At 42.7% G+C, this 24,405-nt stretch overlaps 1 protein-coding gene across 1 annotated transcript in view; it reads right to left on the bottom strand.

The window, feature by feature from the left end:
* LOC139407863 (leucine-rich repeat and fibronectin type-III domain-containing protein 2-like) overlaps nt 1–13,647 on the bottom strand; it is a 183,353-nt gene extending 169,706 nt beyond the window's left edge. The window contains exon 1 of the mRNA XM_071151733.1: nt 13,492–13,647. The gene's annotated coding sequence lies outside the window, so the exon portion shown is untranslated. The remainder of the gene's footprint in view (nt 1–13,491) is intronic.
* Nucleotides 13,648–24,405: the final 10,758 nt, after the last annotated feature.

Consider the following 24,405-nt stretch of genomic DNA (forward strand, 5'->3'; position numbering starts at 1 on the left):
TTAAAACAAACCCAGTCTTAACCTTTTGGGCAGTTGTTGTATAACTGCCTGATAACGGGTGTAATATAGAGCTATCAAAGACAAGATATATCTGCAGGGAGACCCATGCTGAGTTCCAGTATTCTAGCATTAGCAACAGAACCATGCTATCCTACTGCTCTCCCTCCCACTATACACTACCAAAGCTGTTATACTGATGCTCTGGGACACAGCTGTGTGTGTGTGTGTGGGTGTGTGTGTGTGTGTGTGTGTGTGTGTGTGTGTGTGTGTGTGTGTGTGTGTGTGTGTGTTTGCGTGTGTGTGTGTGTGTGCGTGTGTGTGTGTGTGTGTGTTTGCGTGTGTGTGTGTGTGTTTGCGTGTGTGTGTGTGTGTGTGTGCGGGTGTGTGTGTGTTTTTATGTGAGTGTGTGTGTGTGTGTTTGTGTGTGTGTGTGCGTGTGCGTGTGCGTGTGTGTGTGTTTTTATGTGAGTGTATGTAATTTCCAGAACAGTAACTTTTCGTTCAACTGTAAACAGTATTAGTAATAAGACTATTACTTAGCTCCCTGTCCTATAAGGAAAATGCTATGTCTAACATATAGGCAAATAGCAGACTTTGTCTTTTTCTCTGCTTTGGACTACTGAACCAACGTATTCGACTTGGTCTACATAACAACTTGCATAATATGGGCAACTACAGTAACAGATAATAATTGAGTGAGTCATATTCATCAATTCCAGAAGCTGCCTGTCACATTTATAAAATGTAATCACCCAGCATTCTAAAGAGAGAGAGAGTTAACATGTAGGTGTGGTCTTCTTTCACATTCAGATCACAGTCACTCAGCATGCAGCATGCCAAGGTGTTGCAGCAAGCCAGGAAATGGCTCAAGGGCATGGCACAACGTGTGGCAGAGAGAGAGCGGGTCAGCTGTGGCACGCTGACACGGACACAGTACCCCCACTCAGATAGGGACCTGTGTTAATGAGAGCCTCTAGTGCAATGATGAGTAACACTCCTCTCTTTCTTCCCCTCAATTCCTGCTTCCTACTCATTCCCCAGCTCTCACTCTCTGTAGCCTTGTTCTCAACTATCATTTTTCTTCCCATCTCCTGTCACTCTCTCTCTTTTTTCATCATCTCACTCTCTCTGTGTCTTTCTCATCATACGTTGCTCAATGTTTCAAGAGTTAGGTCCTTTCTCACATTGACACTCTCAGTGCCTGATCTTTCTCTCTCTCTGCACCTCTCTCTCGCTCTCCCTCTCTCCCTCCCCCTCTCTCCACCCCTCCCTCTCTCTCCATGGGAGAGTAGAGTCATTGAGCGGCTGAAGCCAAGCCCTCACTGCAAAATTCATCTTTAGAAAATTACACAAAGGCCAACTGAAGCTCGACGTAAATCTGTGCCTTAGACTTGTTTAATTTCAGGGCTACAGTGGGGAAGAGCTGACACAGGGCTTCTTCTCTGGCAGCTGAGAGAGATGCGCAGCTCAATTTCTCTTTTTGTACCCTCGCCGTCCATCTTAAGTCTCCCACTGGAGCTAACAAGAGAGACAAATACCCCAGGTTACAACTGTGATATACAAAACGTGAATCCTAATTAGAGAATATGGAGCAGTTTACTGCTGTAAAGAGCAGTTTACTTGAAATATTCTGGCATTAAGTGTTCACTGTGTGTCTATATCTCTCAAATGTTCCAAGCTATTTCAGGAATGTACAGACATATTTCAATTGAACAGATAACAATTGAAAAGTACCTGCGCTACATGTTAGGTGACATTGTTTGAACTCAATTTCCAGAGACACTCAGTGCTTCTGATGCAGAGAAGTAATTTATATAGCCTGGCGTGTAAACAGTGTGATGGAACGCGTGCTGCTGGAAGAAAGCAGCACTACTTGCACTGAAGGACTGAGAGGCTTCACAAAGCAAATATTAGATCTTAATGAATTACCAAGAGGCAATGCAGGCAGCCAGGCCTGTATCATACAGCCACACATTTTCCCTGACAAAACAACTAAAGAGCACCAGAGAAGATATGTCTGGATATATTGTTCAGTCTATAATCCTGTTGGTTTCTAACTCTGTAAGTGCTGACCTGTCAGTGATGGGATTGGATTGTCCATAAGAGAGAGGGATCAGCGAATCAGGAATAACTAAATACATGAGCAGTGGATTTGGCTTTGGGCCCACTTTTGGCTTTGCACAGACAGGCTTGAGAGTGGGAAATTATGACTCTTTGTCCTATTTTGCTTTGATCGTCTGCTATTTAACTAAGACAACATCCCACAATTACAAACCATACGTTATTTATAAATGGCCCAAAAATTCTGATTCTCAACTAACTTTTTGTCCCGTGAATGATCCACCCTAATCTTTAGCAACCGTCCCAAATCAAAATAGATAATTGCTGTGCATTCTTCAAATATGTCAATGGAGGGGTTAGCTTAGCCTTATTCGCTACAACCAACCATTTGGAACCAAAAAAACAACAACATTTGGGACCATTTTTTTGGGGAAACACTAAAATCCAACCGATAAAACTTGTTTATCCACCTCTATCCACCTTTCTCACAACTGAGCAAAAATGGACAACATGACTAAACTGGGCATAGGTCTGTTTGGGTAGGTGGCAAGCGATACTGCCAGCTGAACCCTCACCAGAAGGGACAAGACAAACCTAGCCTGGTCGCAGATTTGTTTCTGATGCCAACTCGTGATAATGACCATAGGATTTAACAAGACTGATCTGGGAGCAGGCTAAACCACTGTTCTGTGTATAATCCACATCCATCCCTTTTGATTGAACACCCTGTTCTACCCATATATGTTCTGTTCACTGTTTGATGAAACAGGCGTGACCATCTAATCCCAGCTTTAGGGATGCTGCTGGTCCAAGGACAGAATCAATGGCTGATGAGGGGACATTGCAGTGGTTGTAACAACAAATGAGACTTGCTGCTGTCTTGTCTTCTCTGACATCAGGAGTAAGACAGACAGAGAGTCCAGGCTACACCTATGTAGAGCCAGGGAGTCCAGGCTAAGCCTATGTACAGCCAGGGAGTCCAGGCTAAGCCTATGTACAGCAAGAGAGTCCAGGCTACGCCTATGTACAGCCAGGGAGTCCAGGCCAAGCCTATGTACAGCCAGGGAGTCCAGGCTACGCCTATGTACAGCCAGGGAGTCCAGGCTACGCCTATGTACAGCCAGGGAGTCCAGGCTACGCCTATGTACAGCCAGGGAGTCCAGGCTACGCCTATGTACAGCCAGGGAGTCCAGGCTACGCCTATGTACAGCCAGGGAGTCCAGGCTACGCCTATGTACAGCCAGGGAGTCCAGGCCACGCCTATGTACAGCCAGGGAGTCCAGGCTATGCCTATGTACAGCCAGGGAGTCCAGGCCACGCCTATGTACAGCCAGGGAGTCCAGGCCACGCCTATGTACAGCCAGGGAGTCCAGGCTACGCCTATGTACAGCCAGGGAGTCCAGGCTACGCCTATGTACAGCCAGGGAGTCCAGGCTACGCCTATGTACAGCCAGGGAGTCCAGGCTACGCCTATGTACAGCCAGGGAGTCCAGGCTACGCCTATGTACAGCCAGGGAGTCCAGGCTACGCCTATGTACAGCCAGGGAGTCCAGGCTACGCCTATGTACAGCCAGGGAGTCCAGGCCACGCCTATGTACAGCCAGGGAGTCCAGGCCACGCCTATGTACAGCCAGGGAGTCCAGGCTACGCCTATGTACAGCCAGGGAGTCCAGGCCACGCCTATGTACAGCCAGGGAGTCCAGGCCACGCCTATGTACAGCCAAGGAGTCCAGGCTACGCCTATGTACAGCCAGGGAGTCCAGGCTTATATAGTTGAGTGCAGTGCCTGTCTGTGCAGAGGAGCTTTCATCTCTTGAGCCTTTTAGTCCTTTTAGCCTAATGCCTTTGGTGCTCTGACTGACACTCAGGCTAGCAGCCTCCACTGGCAGGCAACAGTGAGGGCACTCTGATCACCAGAACACAGCATCAACCAACACTCAACCCAGGTTTAAGAGTGAACACATCCTAGTGCTAGCATTCATCTTCACAGCATGAAACACTTTAAGAGTTAAAATTAAGGGAGAATTTAATTTCTACACTATGGCTAATGTGCACCATGGCTAATCAATGATGCCTAGCAACGTACAATACAATCACCGTGTATCACTGGAGGTTGGTGGCACCTTAATAGGGGAGGACTGGCTCATGGTAATGGCTGGAGAGAAATAAGAGGAATGGTATCAAATACATCAAACACACTGTTTCCATGTTTGATGCCATTCCATTTGCTCTGTTCCAGCCATTATTATGAGCCGTCCTCCCCTCAGCAGCCTCCACTGACGTGCATGGATATTAAAGGATCTGTAAGGTGGCTCAATAAACATTGGGCAATGCTGTCGCTCTCTTTTGAAATAGATGCCAAGTTGCTGAAGGAGATGGTTGACATGAATATTAAACCAGTTGTTGGTTGCTATCAGATGGCACCACTGTTTGTTATTTGTGGAAGCTTTGCTATAATGGTAACCCTTTACTGGAAGGGAGTGTACATAAGGCATTCATAACACCCTTTATGGAACCAGTTATGACACCTTTATGGGTGTTGCAGTATCAAAGGAATTATTAAAAAAAGCCTCACGTACAGTATACAGTAGGAGATATTGACACCTTTGAGGAAAGTGTTAACTCTCTATACTCTCTATGTATTTAAACATTGTGGGAATGCTTGTAGCTAAAAAGCGTATGAATTCAGTTTTTAGGTCCCATGTTACATCTGACCTCAGGCCTGTTGGTCAGCAATTTTGAAGTAATTGTGGGTGTGTTTCCCTGTGCTTGGTGTTGTGGTTTAAAGGGATATTTCGGGATTTTGGGAATGAGTCCCTTTATCTGTGGCGTACTGCACTAGCATCGAAAAGTCCCGCGATATGCAACTTTTCAAGGAAGTCAGGAACCAATATACACAGTCTGTTAGGAAAGCAAAGGCTAGCTTCCTCAAAAATAAATTTGCATCCTGCAGCACTAATTCCAAAAAGTTTTGGGACACTAAAGACCATGGAGAATAAGAGCACCTCCTCCCAGCTGCCCACTGCACTGAGGCTAGGAAACACTGTCACCACCGATAAAGCCACGATAATCGAGAATTTCAAAAAGTATTTCTCTACGGCTGGCCATGCTTTCCACCTGGCTACCCCAACCCTGGCCAACAGCTCTGCACCACCCGCAGCAACTGGCCCACACCCCCCCCCCCCCCCTCGCTTCTCCTTCACCCAAATCCAGGCAGCTGATGTTATGAAACAGCTGCAAAAGCTGGATCCTTACAAATCAGCTGGGCAAGACAATCTAGACCCTCTCTTCCTAAAATGATCTGACGCCATTGTTGCAACCCCTATTACTAGCCTGTTCAACCTCTCATATCGTCTGAGATTCCTAAAGATTGGAAAGCGGCCGCAGTCATCCCCCTCTCTAGACCCAAACTGTTACAGACCTAAATCCATCCTGCCCTGCCCTTCTAAAGTCTTCGAAAGCCAAGTTAACAAACAGATCACCGACAATTTCGAATCCCACCGTTCCTTCTCCGCTATGCAATCCAGTTTCCAAGCTGGTCACGGATGCACCTCAGCCATGCTCAAGGTCCTAAACGATATCATAACCGCCATCGATAAAAGACAGTACTGTACCAGCCGTCTTCATCGACCTGGCCAAGACTTGACTCTGTCAATCACATTATTCTTATCGGCAGACTCAACAGCCTTGGTTTCTCTAATGACTGCCTCGCCTGGTTCACTAACTACTTCTCAGATAGAGTTCAGTGTGGGGGGCCTGTTGTCCGGACCTCTGGCATTCTCTATGGGGGTGCCACAGGGTTAAATTCTCGGGCTGACTCTTTTCTCTGTATATATCAATGATGACGCTCTTGCTGCGGGTGATTCTTTGATCCACCTCTACGCAGACGACACCATTCTGTATACATCTGGCCCTTCTTTGGACACTGTGTTAACAAACCTCCAAACGAGCTTCAACGCCATACAACACTCCTTTCATGGCCTCCAACTGCTTTTAAATGCTAGTAAAACTAAATCCATGCTCTTCAACCGATCGCTGCCCGCACCCACCCGCCCGCCCGACTAGCATCATTACTCTGGATGGTTCTGACTTAGAATATGTGGACAACTATAAATACCTAGGTGTCTGGCTAGACTGTAAACTCTCAGTCCAGACTCATATTAAGCATCTCCACTATCCTACCGATCCTCGACTTCGGCGATGTCATTTACAAAATAGCCTCCCACACTCTACTCATCAAATTGCAGTCTATCAAGGTGCCATCCGTTTTGTCACCAAAGCCCCATATACTACCCACCACTATGACCTGTATGCTCTCGTTGGCTGGTCCTCACTGCATATTCGTCGCCAAACCCACTGGCTCCAGGTCATCTATAAGTCTTTGCTAGGTAAAGCTCTGCCTTATCTCAGCTCACTGGTCACCACAGCAACACCCACCCGTAGCACGCGCTCCAGCAGGTATATTTATTGGTCATCCCCAAAGCCAACACTTCTTTGGCCGCCTTTCCTTCCATTTCTCTGCTGCCAATGACTGGAAAGAATTGCAAAAATCACTGAATTTGGAGACTTATATCTCCCTCAATAACTTTAAGCTTCAGCTGTCAGAGCAGCTTACCGATCGCTGCTGTACACAGCCCATCTGTTAATAGCCCATCCTACTACCTACCTTATCCCCATATTTGTTTTTGTTTTTCTGCTCTTTTGCACACCAGTATTTCTACTTGCACATCCTCATCTGCACATCTATCACTCCAGTGTTAATTGCTAAATTGCAATTACTTTGCCATTATGGCCTATTTATTGCCTTACCTTCTTACTTCATTAGCACAAACTTTATGCAGATTTTTTCTATTGTGCTATTGACTGTACGTTTGTTTATCCCATGTGTATCTCTGTGTTGTTGTTTTTGTCAAACTGCTTTGCTTTATCTTGGCCAAGTCGCAGTTGTAAATGAGAACTTGTTCTCAACTGGCCTACCTGGTTAAATAAAGGTGAAATGCATTTTTTTTTAAATCTACTTTCGCATAGTCTGATGAACTTGTGGATATCTGTCATGTACTGTCATGTTGTGTCTTGTCTCTGTCCTTTCCCTTCACCCTGTCTCCCTCTGCTGGTCGTTGTTAGGTTACCTTTTCTCCCCCGCTTTCCCCCAGCTGTTCCTTGTCTCCTCTAACTACCCATTCACCCCGTTTCCCACCTGTTCCCTTTTTCCCTCTGATTAGGTCCCTATATCTCTCTCTGTTTCTGTTCCTGTCCTTGTCGGATTCTTGTTTGTTGTGTTTCATGCCTGAGCCAGACTATCGTCATGTTTGCTGTAACCTTGTCCTGTCCTGTCGGAATCTGCCGGTCTATCTGAGCCTACCTATGTTTGGTTATTAAAGAAGCTCTGTTTAAGTTAGTTCGCTTTTGGGTCCTCATTCACTCACCATAACAATATCGTTTTTATGTCTCTGTGTGCAGTTTGAATTAAGTTGCTAACTAGCATTAGTGCAATGACGGGAAGTCTAGCATGCTAGCAGATACCCATAGACTACCAGTCATTGCGAAACTACATTCAACTTCTTTCATACTGGACAGAGACATAAAAATGGTTACCATGAGTTCATTTGACTCTGGGGAAGTAGACTAAGGGCTTCATTGCCAAAATCCTGAAGTATCCCTTTAAGACTGTAAAACAATTTTGATGGTTTTAGTGCTCAGCACAGCAAGCAGTCTTTATACGTCCCACGGCGATGCTATTGTTTCCTTATGCTGACGGGCGTGTAAAATTCTCAGGAAATATATTTGCCAAAACAAAGTGGCAGTAACCTCTTTCTCTGGCATGTTCCACAGTCTGCCAGTCAGGAGTGCAAGCTGGGTGGGTGGGGAGAGGAGGAGAGGGGAGGGAGTGCAAGGCATAGAGGGCAAGCTGGATGGGAGGGGAGAGGAGAAGAGGGGATGGAGAGGCAGCGTTGCAAGGCAGAGAGGGAAAGCTGGGTGGGAGAGGAGAGGAGGAGAGGGGATGGAGGGAGGGAGAGCGTAGCGAGGCAGAGAGGGAAAGCTGGGTGGGAGAGGAGAGGAGGAGAGGGGATGGAGGGAGGGAGGGAGAGCGTAGCGTAGCGAGGGAGAGAGGGAAAGCTGGGTGGGAGAGGAGAGGAGGAGAGGGGATGGAGGGAGAGAGCGTAGCGAGGCAGAGAGGGAAAGCTGGGTGGGAGGGGAGAGGAGGAGAGGGGAGGGAGAGGGAGCGTTGCGAGGCAGAGAGGGAAAGCTGGGTGGGAGGGGAGAGGAGGAGAGGGGATGGAGAGGGTGCGTTGCGAGGCAGAGAGGGCAAGCTGGTTGGGAGGGGAGAGGAGGAAAAGGGAGGGAGGAACTGAGAGCGTAGCGAGGCAGAGAGGGAAAGCTGGGTGGGAGGGGAGAGGAGGAGAGGAGAGGGGAGGGAGAGTGAGGCAGAGAGGGCAAGCTCCGTGGGAGGGGAAAGGAGGAGAGGAGATGGAGAGAGAGTGTAGTGAGGCAGAGAGGGCAAGCTTAGTGAGTAAGGAAGAAAACACCAGCGATGCAGAGAGGTGATAAAACCAGGAGTAATATGAAGAGGTGGATGAAGAGATAGAGAGAAGCAGGCCTGAGGTCTATGTCACCTCCCAATCCCCTACACAAACACACACACACAGTTGGAGTCCCATAGCTCAGTCCCTCAGACACACCACACAACCGTGCACGCTCTCTGTGCTGTGCGTCCTGTGTAGTGTGCAGGCAGCTAAGAATGGGGCTTAGTGTGCGTCAGTCAGAAGAACGGTGACATATGTGACATTATTTATAGCTAGCAGATCCTCTGAGAGGCCCAGCCCAGGGGCTGCTTAGAGAGGTATTATTAGAGAGCCCAAAGGCCTGCACCAGAGTGCGATCCAACCCAACCCGTAGAACTTTTCACATTAAATAGACCAATAATGGTATATATGTTGTTGCTGCACAAGGAATCAAGAATCCTCACAAGAGTGATTTTAATGTTGTCATTAGAATACAATCACAATAATACGTGTCTATTTTTCTATTTAAGGTATATGTACAGGGGCTCCCAGTATACAGATTGGGAGAAGGGGGATGGATTCATATGAAAAATATTAACATAGTGACATACAGTTACCAATACAGATGTTGTGCAATAAAAAGGTGGGGAATCAGATTCCTTGTAAAATGGCAGAATCTGGATGTGATATTTCTGTTAACCCCTCCACCAACTCTACATCCTTGAGATTTGAGCTGTGACCTCCATGCAGCCATGTCACCATGAAGTTGGAGCGTGCTCATGGGAGGTATGGTGTGAATTAGGGCAGGGCGGTATATCGAGGAATATGCAAAACCTGAATACTGTATGTTAGCCACATGATATAGCTAAGAAAATACATTCAATGTAGCCAAAGATTATAAGGTCCCCTAAGAAACACTTATCAACACTTTGGTTCCTTCCATGTCACAATAACTTCTCCCTGGCATTTTCATTTGTCGTCATGTCAAACATCGCTGTATTCAAAGTGCCAACTATTATATTCTAACTATACATTCTATTTCCATGATTCCAACAGTTCACCCAAATGTTTTGCTCTAAATCGCAAGTCAAATTGCAATTGCAACATAAGGCCTAGATTGTTTGCCCATATCATGCAGCCTTACATGGGAAATTATCTCAAATGAGTGCAGAAAATGCCAAAATTTATGAAAATGCAGAAACTGATTCTTGGTTGAAGTAGAATTGAACAGTATAAAACAATCAGAATGGAGAAAGACCCATTGAAATCACTTAGATTGTATGTGTTGCCACCCTAGGGTCACTACTCAAAAACATAAAATACTGTGATATGATATTTTGGCTATATCGCCCAGCTGTAGTGTGAAATGGTTAATAGTAAGTAAATTAGGGGCATGTTTCTAATCCCTGTGAGGCAAAGGCCATCTCTTAAACAGCAGACAATGGGTTTAGCAGTGAGCACTACAGCCAGGATCCCTTCCCTCTGCATGGCCTGCCTGCTGTGACGTGGTAGTGAGCCAGCTAGCTCCACCAGGGAGGGAGTTAAGTGTTCCTGGCTGCGCAGCACAGGTATTAAGGTTAGCCTATTGTTGGCGGTGCCTCTGTAAACTACTTCACACAGACTGACCGCTGTGGACTGACTTCACAGGCAGCTCTGGCAGGACAGAGAATCTAGGACCAGTTTTATAAATATCTTAGAACTAGCACTGCAGGTTTGGAGAGCATGTTGTGGAAGGTGCTCATTATTTTTTCTTCACACATTCTTGAACACGTGACTGTATATAGCATGGAAATACTGGGAAAGTCAAGTTCTGAACTAGAAACTTCATGGTTAAAAACACAGTACTGCAGCTCACCTGCTTTCTATGCCAAAAGACATATTTCATTGCTGCTATTCAAGAGTATGCAATATCATCTCTCTGAAGCAACACTACTACTACATTTCTGTTGTAGACATACAGCAATTGAGGGGGAGAAAAAGCCAGAGCAAGGCTTGAACCAACGACCCTGTGGTTACAGGGCAAGCACACTACCTCCAGCGTGATTAAGGTTCAGATCCCTTAGCAGAGGCTAAATTATGCTTACATAAAGGCAAAAGAATATAGCTAGTTGCCAATCTTCTCTAAAAACCACATTCCAATTATCTAAATTGGACAAATCGGGACCTTGTGACTTTAAGGTTCTAGCTGACATTTTGGTCAAAAATGAGTTAGCTACATAGATCGTTTCTCTTTAGGTGGTCCTTTACATGAGATGTGTCAGATTTGTGAAAAAGTTTGAAAAAATGTGTGAAAAATCTGAACGTTCTATCTGCGCATCACACAATGCTGGGTTGTCAATCAAAAGTAACTGTATGTAAGGTACTTATTGAGTCATGAAAGAGGAAGATATCACAAAACAGTTCTGAGATCTGGAACTTCAAAAATACTCAAAACCATACATTTTGCATATAGAACCTTATAGTCCCAAGTTCTTGATTATTCATATAATAGGTTCTGGTCCTCTTTTACAATTACTTAGATGTTTTTCACCACTTGTTCAGAAGAATGACCATCACTTAAGCTCTTTATGGTAAAAACAAATAAACACAGTGGCTGTACATGCTATAAATTACATCAGAGCTCAGGCTCTGAGCTTCACAGTCCTGTATGGGTTTTGACTGACAGACGTTCTGAACGCAACAAGAAGTGGCCTCCATCCCTCCTGCTAATTGGGCAACTTTAAAAAAAAAATGTGTTCCGAATGAGAGAAAAGCTGTAAATTAAGAGGATTAAGATGTATTTGAAATATGAGACGTTGAGGACTATAATAAATACCACTTTGATGCCATACAAGTAAGCCAAACACCCGTGAGTCCAAATGTGCACTTCACATTTCCATATTATAAATTTCATGTCATATACAGAGTCAACATTCATGATCACTGTGTTTGATGTACAGTTACAAGATGACATGGCGTCATGTCCTGGGTTGTTCTGAACAGAATGAGCCCATGTTTGTCTATTGTGAAGAAAATTAACTGCTGCACACGCACCTGAATGCACTCAGGACGCCTTTCTATGTGCAGCAAAATTACCATCTGTTTCTCTGAATTGCCTTCTGTAAGAAACAGTTCAATTTAGCCATGTCCATATAAGCCAATTCCCATGAAGGTAAACGCGCATTGGAGAGGCATTGCTGTTTTTGTCTTGTTCCATATCAATATGAAAACCTCCATGGAAGGATTAGCATACCACATTGTATTGATAACTAGCAAGTAGTTAACTGACTGTGGGTGTCGGAGACAAGAAAAATGTATCAGTTTACTCATCCGGAGCTAAGCTTTAGCAATGTTGCTAGTTCTCCATAGGCTACAGTGTACTTGTCATTTTAGTGAACTATCGCTTTAACAAATGTGTGACAAACATTAACAATACATTTGTTGATGGGATTAGAAAGAAGAGCATTCTATTTATTTAATCATTAAATATCTGTACTTTTCTATTGAAATATAAATATTTGTAACATTCTGTGCCAGATAGAACCTTATGGATGAACCCAGATTGAAATTTCAAAACCACAAGGTTCTGTGTTTGCACCCACCTAAAATAACATATTTACAAATATCTAAGGATTTTGATTCTACACACTTTGGGTACTTTTAAGGTGAGGACCTTAATGGCTTATGAAAGAAGAATTCACTACAAAACAGTTTTTAGTTCTTGGATGTGAAAACTTTGATGCTGAATATTTCAGAACATTGCTTTGTGCAAATATAACATTATAGTCCCAAGGTCACAAAATAATTTTACAGGCATGATTGCATGTGCTTCAAATGAAAGAAAATGAAGGTGACATGAATACCCAACACATTTTCCGTGTTTCTTTTCAATGGTGCTCTCTCCATCCCCACCTCTAAATGGAACATGTCATTTTCACCATATGACTCCACACTTTGGATAAGATGACTTATTTTCCCAGCAGTTCATCCATCTATTACATAGGATGCAGACAACTTGGGAAAGCAACACTACTGGATGCGGTGTTTTGGGTACTCACAGAGTATCCCTAGTATTCAGTAGTTCTTGAAAACGAATCCCCAGGCCCCTACACATAATATGTAAGCAACAATTCCAGCAATGCAAGCAGTTCTTTTTCCAGCAGACATTGACAGCTAAGGGATTCAAACCAACAACCTTTGAGTTACTGGCCCAATGATCTAACCACTAGGCTCCCAGCCACCCCTAAGTTCATGCCTGAATATGCATGCAGTGTAATGACAGGGACAGAATAGTGCAAAATTGGTGCACTTCAAGTCACAGATGGCTCCAAAGTATTTGAATGTGCCAGGATAATCTGTAACATGCTCATGCATGTACAAGCTACATTTTCGTTAATCATGCATTAACAGCCGTTTATCTGCATTTGGGTCATGATAATAGAATAATCATGTCCAATTTGATTCCCCAATCACATGTCCCCTTAAAAACCTTGCTATAAATGTACCTTTACATCATAATTAAATAATTGAAAAGCTAGATGAATTTGGATATCGTTATCTCACTGTAAGTCGTGTTTGATCATGATTGCTGAATCTCAATGACTGTTTCTTGATATAGGATTCAATAGCCTATCCATGGGACATGCACGCGCAGCCTGGCATCAAATGCGACTAGGGTGGCGGCGCAGGCGAAAAGTGATAACCGAATGCAGCAATATTCTAAACAACACGAGTAATTCCATCTAAAATCAATACCAACTTGAACTATACACCCATTTTGGCACCAACTATACATAGTCATGGATTTCTTGAAAATAATTTACAATGGATAAGGGCATGAGAAAGTACGTTTAGACAAAGTACCTGACTTTTCAATGTGCCATTCTAACGATTTGATAATCATGAAACCTCATTAACAGAAAACGGACAGTGCTTGTGCCTTTCTTACCGTTCACGGCAGGCGTTTGTCCATCATGTATTCTACCAACAAGATGTTGCATCCTCGGCGTCCTTACTTTCACTTCGCCATTATTCCAAAATCGTTTTGAATTTCCAATATACTAACGCAATCCCAACCAGCCCTCATCACCGGCTCGCTCTGTGGATAGTGCGAGTTGCAAAGCGACCTACTCAGTGCGAAACATCCGCTCCAGTCTCTCAGCGAAGTACTTCAGCAGTTTGAAAGGCGGTCACTACAGTACATTGGCGCAGCGATACTGGTCAAATGTGTATTGAGTAATTTCAATGAAAACCAAATGCTCACTCGATTGTCATAATGTATCGTACTGTAAGTCGTTCTTACTGGAAACGATTCCGGTTCTTCCTTAGGCTACTTAAATATCATATGATTAAAAACGCAATACTGTTCAATTCAGAATGCATCCGGTTTTTGGCAGTATAGCTATCCCGGATACATTTGCGCTCCTAGCAAAACCATGTAGAAAAGAGTAGACTACAGCCTGTACCGCAGTTCAGAGGAGATAACGCTGACCAGCAGATAGCTGGTTGAGGCCTCTAGTAGGTGGTATAACCAGCCCGTGTCTCGGTAACCGCGGGAGAGACAGACAGTGAGGTGACTGGTAGCGCTCATTCAGCCGCAACAACACCATTATAGCCAGGTTTCCATACAAGATTTAACAACCTTCACCAACATTGCTCGCATATTGCTCTCTATCCGATATTTCATCTAATTTCATCCAACCTAAAGTTTTAAAGCTTAACAAACCGATATCTGGAAATGATTTGATATTGAGATTTTTTTTTAAAACAGCCGCAATGATCCTATTAATATTCTGCTGAAAACAGTAAAAACAATGTCAAAAAGCATCGTTCAACTGAGAGAGGATTGGTTATCATTCTTAGAGTATACTTTATATCATTAATATTTGTTGAAATCAGAGATAAAAACACACACATTCAGATGAGGATGCCAAATGCCTAGGTTGAAATCATAGTTAAAACATTAGTCATAGATATTGAAATATAACGACATTGACGTGAAACAAGAATGAACATGGGTGCATTTAAAAGCCAGATACAAAGTCATTCACGTAGCTTTGACCACTCAAAAGACGCACTACATGACATTTGGTGGACGACATAGGCCACTTGCCATAAGTCTGAGTCAGAGTCTTATCATATCATTTGTCTTGCCATTTGCTTTATTTGTGTCCGGTTTGATGTTTTCAATTGGCCTAGTTAAGTTTAGATCCCCTCAAAAATGATGATATTCTTTCATATAGTGTATATGCATGGTGTGTGCATTATTATGATTTTCCTATTGTGTGGCCACCTACAGTGCATTCGGATAGAGTTCAGACCCCTTGACTTTTTCCACATTTTGTTATGTTACAGCCTTATTCTAAAATTGATTCAAACGTTTTTTCCCTCATCAATCTACACACAAAACCCCATAATGACAAAGCAAAAACAGTTTTTTAGAAATGCTTGCTCTTTTATATCACTTGATCACTTTAAATAAGCATTTAGACCCTTTACTCAGTACTTTGTTGAAGCACCTTTGGCAGCAATTACAGCCTCTAGTCTCCTTGGGTATGAAGCTACAAGCTTGGCACACGTGTATTTGTGGAGTTTATCCCATTCTTCTCTGCACATCCTCTCAAGCTCTTAAAGCTTGGGTGGGGATTGTCGCTGCACAGCTATTTTCAGGTCTCTCCAGAGATGTTTGATCGGGTTCAAGTCCGGGCTCTGGCTGTGCCGCTCAAGTACATTCAGAGACTTGTCCAGAAGCCACTCCTGCATTGTCTTGTCTGTGTGCTTAGGGTCATTGTCCTGTTGGGAGGTGTACCTTCACCCCAGTCTGAGGTCTTGAGTGCTCTGGAGCAGGTTTTCATTAAGGATCTCTCTTTACTTTGCTCCGTTCATCTTTCCCTCGATCCTGACTAGTCTCCCAGTCCCTGCCGCTAAAAAACATCCCTACTGTAAGGTTCTGCTTTTCTTTTCTTAGTCAACCTTGTGTCCTTTTCCTTGTGTTCTTGATCGAAGCCCTGTTTCTTTGTGTTCTGGAACGTAGCCCTGTTTCTTTGTGTTCTTGATCGTAGCCCTGTTTCTCTGTGTTCTGGAACGTAGCCCTGTTTCTTTGTGTTCAGGAACGTAGCCCTATTTCTTTGTGTTCTGGAACGTAGCCCTGTTTCTTTGTGTTCTTAATCGTAGCCCTGTTTCTTTGTGTTCTGGAACGTAGCCCTGTTTCTTTGTGTTCAGGAACGTAGCCCTGTTTCTTTGTGTTCTGGAACGTAGCCCTGTTTCTTTGTGTTCTTGATCGAAGCCCTGTTTCTTTGTGTTCTGGAACGTAGCCCTGTTTCTTTGTGTTCTTGATCGTAGCCCTGTTTCTTTGTGTTCTGGAACGTAGCCCTGTTTCTTTGTGTTCAGGAACGTAGCCCTGTTTCTTTGTGTTCTGGAACGTAGCCCTGTTTCTTTGTGTTCTTAATCGTAGCCCTGTTTCTTTGTGTTCAGGAACGTAGCCCTGTTTCTTTGTGTTCTGGAACGTAGCCCTGTTTCTTTGTGTTCTTGATTGTAGCCCTGTTTCTTTGTGTTCTGGAACGTAGCCCTGTATTTAATTTTTGTTCATTGATTTCCCCTGTGTTCGTTTCTCACCTGGTCTCATCAGCTCCCTATTTAGTTCAGTTCTTTCTGTTTGTAGGTGTTTGGAGGTGTTGTTCGTTTTTGACTGTCGACCTGTGTTTGACCATTGCCTGCCTGTGACCACGATTCCTGCATTCTGCAAAGTCTTAATAGACATCTGTCGTACTCTGCACGGGGGAATCTACACCTTTTTCTCCCTGAGTATTCATTACACCTACAGCATGATGCTGCCACCACCATTCTTCACTGTGGGGATGGTGCCAGGATTCCTCCAGATGTGATACTTGGCGTTCAAATCAAATCAAATCACATTTTATTGGTCAAATACACATGGTTGGCAGATGTAATTGCAAGTGTAGCAAAATGCTTCTGCTTCTAGTTCCGACAGTGCAGCAATATCTAACATGTAATCTAACAGTTCCACAACTTCCATAATAGACACAAATCTAAGTAAAGGAATGGAATAATAAATATGTGGATGAGCAATGACAGAATGGTATAAGCAAGACGCAATAGATGGAATAAAATACAGTATACACATATGAGATGAGTAAGATATGTAAACATTATTAAAGTGGCATTATTAAAGTGACAAGTGATCCATTTATTAAAGTGGCCAATGACTTCAAATGTGTATGTAGGCAGCAGACACTCTGTGTTAGGGATGTCTGTTTACCAGTCTGTTGGCTTTGAGATAGAAGCTGTTTTTCAGTCTCTCGGTCCCAGCTTGTACCTGTAATGACCTCGCCTTCTGGATGGTAACAGGGTGAACAGGCAGTGGCTCGGGTGGTTGTTGTCCTTGGTCTTTTTGGCCTTCCTGTGACATTGGGTGCTGTAGGTATCCTGGAGAGCAGGTAGTTTGCCCAGGTGATGCGTTGTACAGACCGCACCACCCCTTGGAGAGCCTAGCGGTTGTGAGCGGTGTAATTGCCATACAAGGTGGTGATGCAGCCGGACAGGATGCTCTCAATTGTGCATCTGTAAAAGTTTGTGAGGGTTTTAGGTGACAAGGCTGTTGCGCCTTCTTCACCACACTGTCTGTGTGGGTGGACGATTTCAGTTTGCCTGTGATGTGTACGCCAAGGAACTTAAAACTTTCCATCTTCTCCACTGTTGTCTCGTCGATGTGGATAGGGGGGTGCTCCCGCTGCTGTTTCCTGAAGTCCACGATCATCTCCTTTGTTTTGTTGACGTTGAGTGAGAGGTTGTTTTGCTGTCACGACAGCCTCCCTGTAGGCTGTCTCGTCGTTGGGGGTAATCAAGCCTACCACTGTTGTGTCATCTGCAAACTTGATGATTGAGTTGGAGCTGTGCATGGCCATGCAATAATGGGTCAACAGGGAGTACAGTAGGGGGCTGAGCACGCACCCTTGTGGGGCCCCAGTGTTGAGAATCAGCGAAGTGGAGATGCTGTTTCCTATCCTTCACCACCTGGGGGCTGCACGTCAGGAAGTCCAGGACCCAATTACACAGGGCGGGGTTGAGACCCAGGGCCTTTAGCTTAATGATGAGTTTGGAGAGTACTATGGTGTTGAATGCTGAGCTATAGTCAATGAACAGCATTCTTACATAGGTATTCCTCTTTTCCAGATGGGATAGGACAGTGTGCAGTGCTATGGTGATTGTATTGTCTGTGGAGCTATTGGGGTGGTAAGCAAATCGTAGTGGGTCTAGGGTGACAGGTAAGGTGGAGGTGATATGATCCTTGACGAGCCTCTCAAAGCACTTCATGATGGCAGAAGTGAGTGCTACAGGATGATAATCATTTAGTTCAGTTACCTTTGCCTTCTTGGTTACAGGACCAATGGTGGCCATCTTGAAGCATGTGGGGACAGCAGACTGGGATAGGGAGATATTGAATATGTTCGTAAACACACCAGCTGGTCTGCGCATGCTCTGAGGACACGACTATCCTCAAAGCAGCATTGCGATGGTTAACACGTTTAAATGTCTTACTCATGTCGGCCATGGAGTAGAAGAGCTGTTGAATAGAGACTCCACTTTGCCTCTATACTGACATTTTGCTTGTTTGATTGCCTTGTGGAAGGAATAACTACACTGTTTGTATTCGGCCATAATCCCAGTCAGCTTTCCATGGTTAAATGCGGTGGTTTGCGCTTTCAGTTTTGCGCGAATGCCGCCATCTATCCACGATTCCTGGTTAGGGTAGGTTTTAATACTCATGGTGGGTATAACAACTCCTACGTACTTCCTTATAAACTCACTCACCGAATCAGCGTATACTTCAATATTATTTTCTGAGGCTACCTGGAACATGTCCTAGTCCGCGTGATCAAAACAATCTTGAAGCGTGCATTCCGATTGGTCAGGCCTGCATTGAATAGTTCTTAACACTGGTACATCCTTTTTAAGTTTCTGCCTATAGGAAGGGAGGAGCAAAATTGAGTCGTGGTCAGATTTGTTAAATATACATGGCTGTGACAATAACCGAGCTGAATTCTCTGAGGAGGTAATACGTTGGCATTTGATTGTGAGGAATTCTAGTTCAGGTGAACAAAAGGACTTGAGTTCCCATATGTTGCTACAATTACACCATGAGTCATTAATCATGAAACATACACCCCGCCATTCTTCTTCCCAGAGAGATGTTTATTCGTCTGGGCGCGATTTACAAAGAATCCAGGTGGCTGTATCGACTCCTAAAGCATATCTCAAGAGAGCCATGTTTCCGTGAAACAGACTATGTTACAATCCCTGATGTCTCTCTGGAAAGCAACCCTTGCCCTATTTTGTCTACCTTGTTTTCTAGAGACTGGACATTTGCAAGTAATATACTCGGAAGCAGTGGGTGGTGTGCACCTTCGAAGTCTGACCAGAAGACCTCTCCATCTAGTCTTTAAGCCAAAGAGTTTAACCTTGGTTTCATCAGACCAGAGAATCTTGTTTCTCATGGTCTGAGAATCCTTTAGGGGCCTTTTGGCAAACTCCAAGCGGGCTGTCATGTGCATTTTACTGAGAAGTGGCTTCTGTCTGGCCACTCTACCATAAAGGTCTGATTGGTGGAATGCTTCAGAGATGGTTGTCTTTCTGGAAGTTCCTGCCATCTCCACAGAGGAAATCTGGAGCTCTGTCAGAGTGACCATTGGGTTCTTAGTTACCTCCCTGACCAAGGCCCTTTTCCCCTGATTGCTCAGTTTGGACGGACAGCCAGCTCCTGGAAGAATCTTGGTGGTTCTAAACTTCTTCCATTTAAGAAGGATGGAGGCCACTGTGTTCTTGGGGACCTTCAATGCTGCATACATTTTGTTGGTACCATTTAATCCGAGCCCCCGTCAAATAAGAATTTGTTCTTAACTGACTTGCCTAGGTAAATAAATATTAAATAAAATAAAATAAATATTGTACTGTACTGTGCTATACTTTTCTTCGCTGTTCTCTACTCTACTGTACTGAACTATACTTTTTTTACTGTACTATACTGTACTGAACAATACACTATTATATACACTATAATTAATTAGTAGGTCTACCTTTACTTGTTACTTCTGTGAACTTTCATTATCCTTTCTCATGAGGGAGAGAAAAATGAGAAAATAACTTTTGGTAACAGAATGACAAGACACTAGTCAATATTTCTTAAGCTTACAGAAGGCAAATGATTTCTGCAAAACTAAATATAAATGTTGACCTCAGTTGGCAGGGATGTTTACTTCAACATTATTGTGTTTTGATCTATTTCTAATACCTTTTAAGACTTTTTCTAGTTGAAGTTTTTTTAAGTTAGAAAAATGCTCCAGAAGATACCTTTTCATCTTATAATAATCACAGGGGGAATGTTATTTAGAGTGAGACACGATGGTAAAGCAAATACTCCATAGAACAAAAGTAATGTGATGCTAGGTTTCAACTTTCCACTCCTCACTCGATTTTTAATGATGCTTTCCAGCACCGGCCTATATAGAAAGTTGTCCTGAGAGAAAGTGAACCATTCATATATGGGTATAATTTCTATGGAAATTGATATGGCAATGAGCTTGAAAATGTTTACTCATCATAGAGAAATAAAATAATCTACTTAAGCTGTGTGAAAAGCAGTCAACACCATCCCCTTCTTGGGTTAATTTAAACCTTGAACCCAGAGCAAGGTGTTATGGCATATCACTTTCATGCTGTTACAGATCATTTAAAGAGAACACAATGATTGCACACAAAGCAGATGTCTACAGTACACTAAATGGTGTGTTAGACGTCTTAACATGTCTGTATTAAAGTCTATATTAGTCTACATTAACGTGTGTGTGTGTGTGTGTGTGTGTGTGTGCAATACTCTCCATCAGTTTGTTTAGATGTTTTTGCTTGGTTGATGTAAATGCACAGCGAAAAGCCTGCAAAAAGGAAATTCTTCCTAGAAAACGTTGATTGGGTAGCCATCCAGGCCTATTTTAGGGATTACAGTCATGATAATTCTATACTTCCATGTAACATCCTGAGAATGGCCCTAACATGCTTAGTCAGCAAAATAAAAAACCCTACGCCAACAGAATTGACCAGGGTGTGAGGAATCTGAGGGCAGCCTAAAGGGGTAACATGAACTGAGAATGCACACGTGTGGTTGCTGCTCTTGGTCTTAGTGAGGGGTTGATTGGGCTTTGGCTGTCTTGGTCCTTCAGCATCACATCTAACATTCCTTTCTGGCTATGGCCCAGTCCATTCTCTCAGTTAGGTAGTATACATGGAAGTATGCGCTATGGATGTATTTTATTTGTAGTTATCTGCCTGTGGTCGATGCAGGGTGTGTTTGGGAGCTTTAATAATACCGTGATGTAAATACTTCAGATGTGTGAATGTACTAAAAGAGAAGACAGTGCATATTTATTTTTCATGATTTGATTCTTATTTTATTTTTTACTGCTACTTTGCTGCTAGAATATGACATGTGGCATGCACGTTTTGTTGTATTAATGTCTTCTGGGCAGACATAAAATAACTGTGGTAGTTTGCTATTTTGCATAGAAAAAGAGGAACTTAAACCTAAAACAAAATGAGTTATGTTGTTCTTATGCTTCTTCCTCTCTTGTAATTGGATACAAAACCTCTTGATGAAAGCAAGGTGTTATCTGCCTCTTACTAAGATCTAAGTTGTTTAGGCCTTTTCCAAGTGTTGCCTCGATTTTACACACTTTTCTCCTACAGAGATTTCATTGACTGAGAGAAAATGGAGAAAGAGGCAAACACCTTCTCATCCTTTTCGATCACCTTCACTTTTGGTGTGCTACCTGACAATTTGCCTCTGCCTACTTGAAATAAATGACGTGGAGTGTGTGTTCATGGATGTGTTTTTGAGGTTGATGGGGTTGTCAGAAATGGCATCACTTCAACCTGTCGAGAGGATATCAAAAATCCTCTGAGATGCGGACGTTTTGGGTATAGTGAGTCAATGCAATTTCACAAACCCCCTGGACTCCACACTCCAAGCCCTTTGAAGTCCTGGAGATGGAATACATTTTCCTAAAAGGTAAATCAAATAATACAGCTAGATTATGTCTCACTAACCTAGAATCATGGCCGCCATCTTGGCAATGTCGTAGTCTTAGACTAGAAGTCTACAGTTTCTTTGGGCATATGTGGCTGTTCTGTTTTGAATTGCAAAAATGGCTATCATTATTCACATTCATCGATACCAGAAACTGTGTGCATGTAATCTTTGAAGAAAGACACTGGTTTTGTTTAGAAACTGTTTAAATACCCAGACATATACTGTATACTGTGTACTTACAGTATTTGTATTGCTGATGTTCTTGCTAACATAATGCTCACAGTGGTTGGCATGGATGTTCATACATTCGTATAACTGCATATAGAGACAGCTGGGGAGTGAAGCTATTATACCCAGTAGCATACTTCATAATGTACATGTACATTCAGAAGTCAGTTAAGAAGTCAGTAAAACATCCGAACACCTCTTAAGAATCAGCCCCTTTTTTCAATTTTCGCCTAAAATGACATACCCAAATCTAACTGCCTGTAGCTCAGGCCCTGAAGCAAGAATATGCACATTCTTGATACCATTTGAAAGGAAACACTATGAAGTTTATAGAAATGTGAAAGGAATGTAGTATAATTTAACACAATAGATCTGGTAAAAGATAATACAAAGAAAAAAACAACCGTTCTTTTGTATTTCTTTTGTACCATCATCTTTGAAATGCAAGAGAAAGGCCGTAATGTATTATTCCAGACCAGGTGCAATTTAGATTTTGGACACTAGTGTATATGTGTATGTGCAACGTTTTAGACCGACCTAATGAACCATTGTATTTCATTTCAACATTTTGTATCAAGACTGCCCAAATGTGCTTAATTTGTTTATTAATAACTTTTCATGTTCAAAATTGTGCACTCTCCTCAAACAATAGCATGGTATTATTTCACTGTAATAGCTACTGTAAATTGAACAGTGCAGCTAGATGTAAGCTTTCCACCAATAGCAGATATGTCTATGTCCTAGGAAATGTTCTTTTTTAATGCTAACCGCATTAGCCTACGTTAGCTCAACCATCCCATGGAAGGGACACCAATCCCTAAGAAATTTAAGATAAGACAGCAGCATGTTTTCTCTCATCCAGAGAAAATATAAGCAATCAAGAAACGTGTTTCCTTTGACAGAATGCATCATGCATTTGAATCCATGTCCCATGGAGTAATATTGTTAAATGCATTTGTATCCTGTAACAGGGATTACAATTTTTATTCAAACGGATGTTTACTTTAACATCTCATTCATGTTTTCCTGGTAATAATAATGCAAATGTGTATTCCCTCAGATTAAAATGTTGATCAGCGTTTAAGTCAGGCAGCTAAGGAGAATCAGTCAGAGTATTGGGATCAGTTCATGTCATGACCTGTGACTGCCTGCATCTGTCATCTAGATCCAAATGAGGTACAATTACTTAGCATTTACAATACATATATGCTATTACATGCATGTCTATGCTTTGTGTTTTTGTGCATGTATTATGTATGTCTATGCGAACGTGTGGTGTTGACTGACATTAATGAATGCCAAAATCAAAAAACAACAGAACACTTACACGAAGATAGCTACTGTACTTCTGAGAGATTTACAGCATAGCAAATGGTGTTGGTTCTTAAATAATCTCCACAAGTGTTGTGTAACCACATGCCTTTATTATTATAGTCTGTAGCTCTACTGTTGGAGGAGAAGAGCACCTTTCTAAGATGAAATCACAAGTTCTTTTTTTGTAATTAAAAAAAAATAGGTGGGGAGCTTTAATATTACACATAGATTCTGGCTTCCATCAATGTAATTGTCTGCATCATTTCCAATCCCCCATATATTTGTTTTTGTAAATATATAAAATATTTATGTTCTGCTTGGGGGGTTTACTTCCCACAGCATGCGCTGTCAACTGTAAACAAACACCTGCCTTTACACTCAAATTGTCTAATTTAAAGACAGAGATTTTCTTTTTGCCTCAGGGCTCAGTGCACGATTTAGAAATCCCTCTCTCTGTTGCATTATACACAGCTTTGGGAAAGGGGTTTGATGTGCAACACAAATTCTATGGTTTCTAATCTTACATTTTGGTCACTGTCGAACGATAATTGTTTGATGCTGTATTGTGGCTTAACTTAAATGTATTTTTAATGAAAGCAAGTTAGGCTTTTCTAACTGGAATTGAAAATGTAATGCAAAGGGACTGGTTCTTATCACAGGCAACACAACCCAGATTGATTTATTATGACGCTTAACAATTCATAGTACAATAGATATGTGGACACGGTAGAGTGAAATGTCTTGCATTGAGCGCTAGCCCGGATTCTCACTGTGTCACGCCCTGACCTTAGTTACCTTTGTTTTCTTTATTATTTTTGTTAGGTTAGGGTGTGAAGAGGGTGGTATGTGTGTTTTGACTTGTCTAGGGGTTTTTGTATATCTATGGGGTTTTGGTATTGTCTAGGTAAATGTAGGTCTATGGTGGCCTGAATTGGTTCCCAATCAGAGACAGCTGTTTATCTTTGTCTCTGATTGGGGATCCTATTTAGGTTGCCATTTTCCATATTGGTTTCATGGGTTATTGTCTATGGTTAGTTGCATGTCAGCACTGGTTATATAAAGCTTCACTTTTGTTTTGTATAATTTGTTCAGTGTTCTCTTACATTAAAGAGGAATGTATTCATATCACGCTGCGCCTTGGTCTTCTCGTTATGACGAATGTGACAGAATAACCCAGCATAACAGGACCAAGCAGCGTGAAAAGGAGGAGCAGATGTTATG

The sequence above is a fragment of the Oncorhynchus clarkii genome, chromosome 4 (assembly GCF_045791955.1).
Source record: "Oncorhynchus clarkii lewisi isolate Uvic-CL-2024 chromosome 4, UVic_Ocla_1.0, whole genome shotgun sequence".
NCBI classification, from domain to species: Eukaryota; Metazoa; Chordata; class Actinopteri; order Salmoniformes; family Salmonidae; genus Oncorhynchus; species Oncorhynchus clarkii.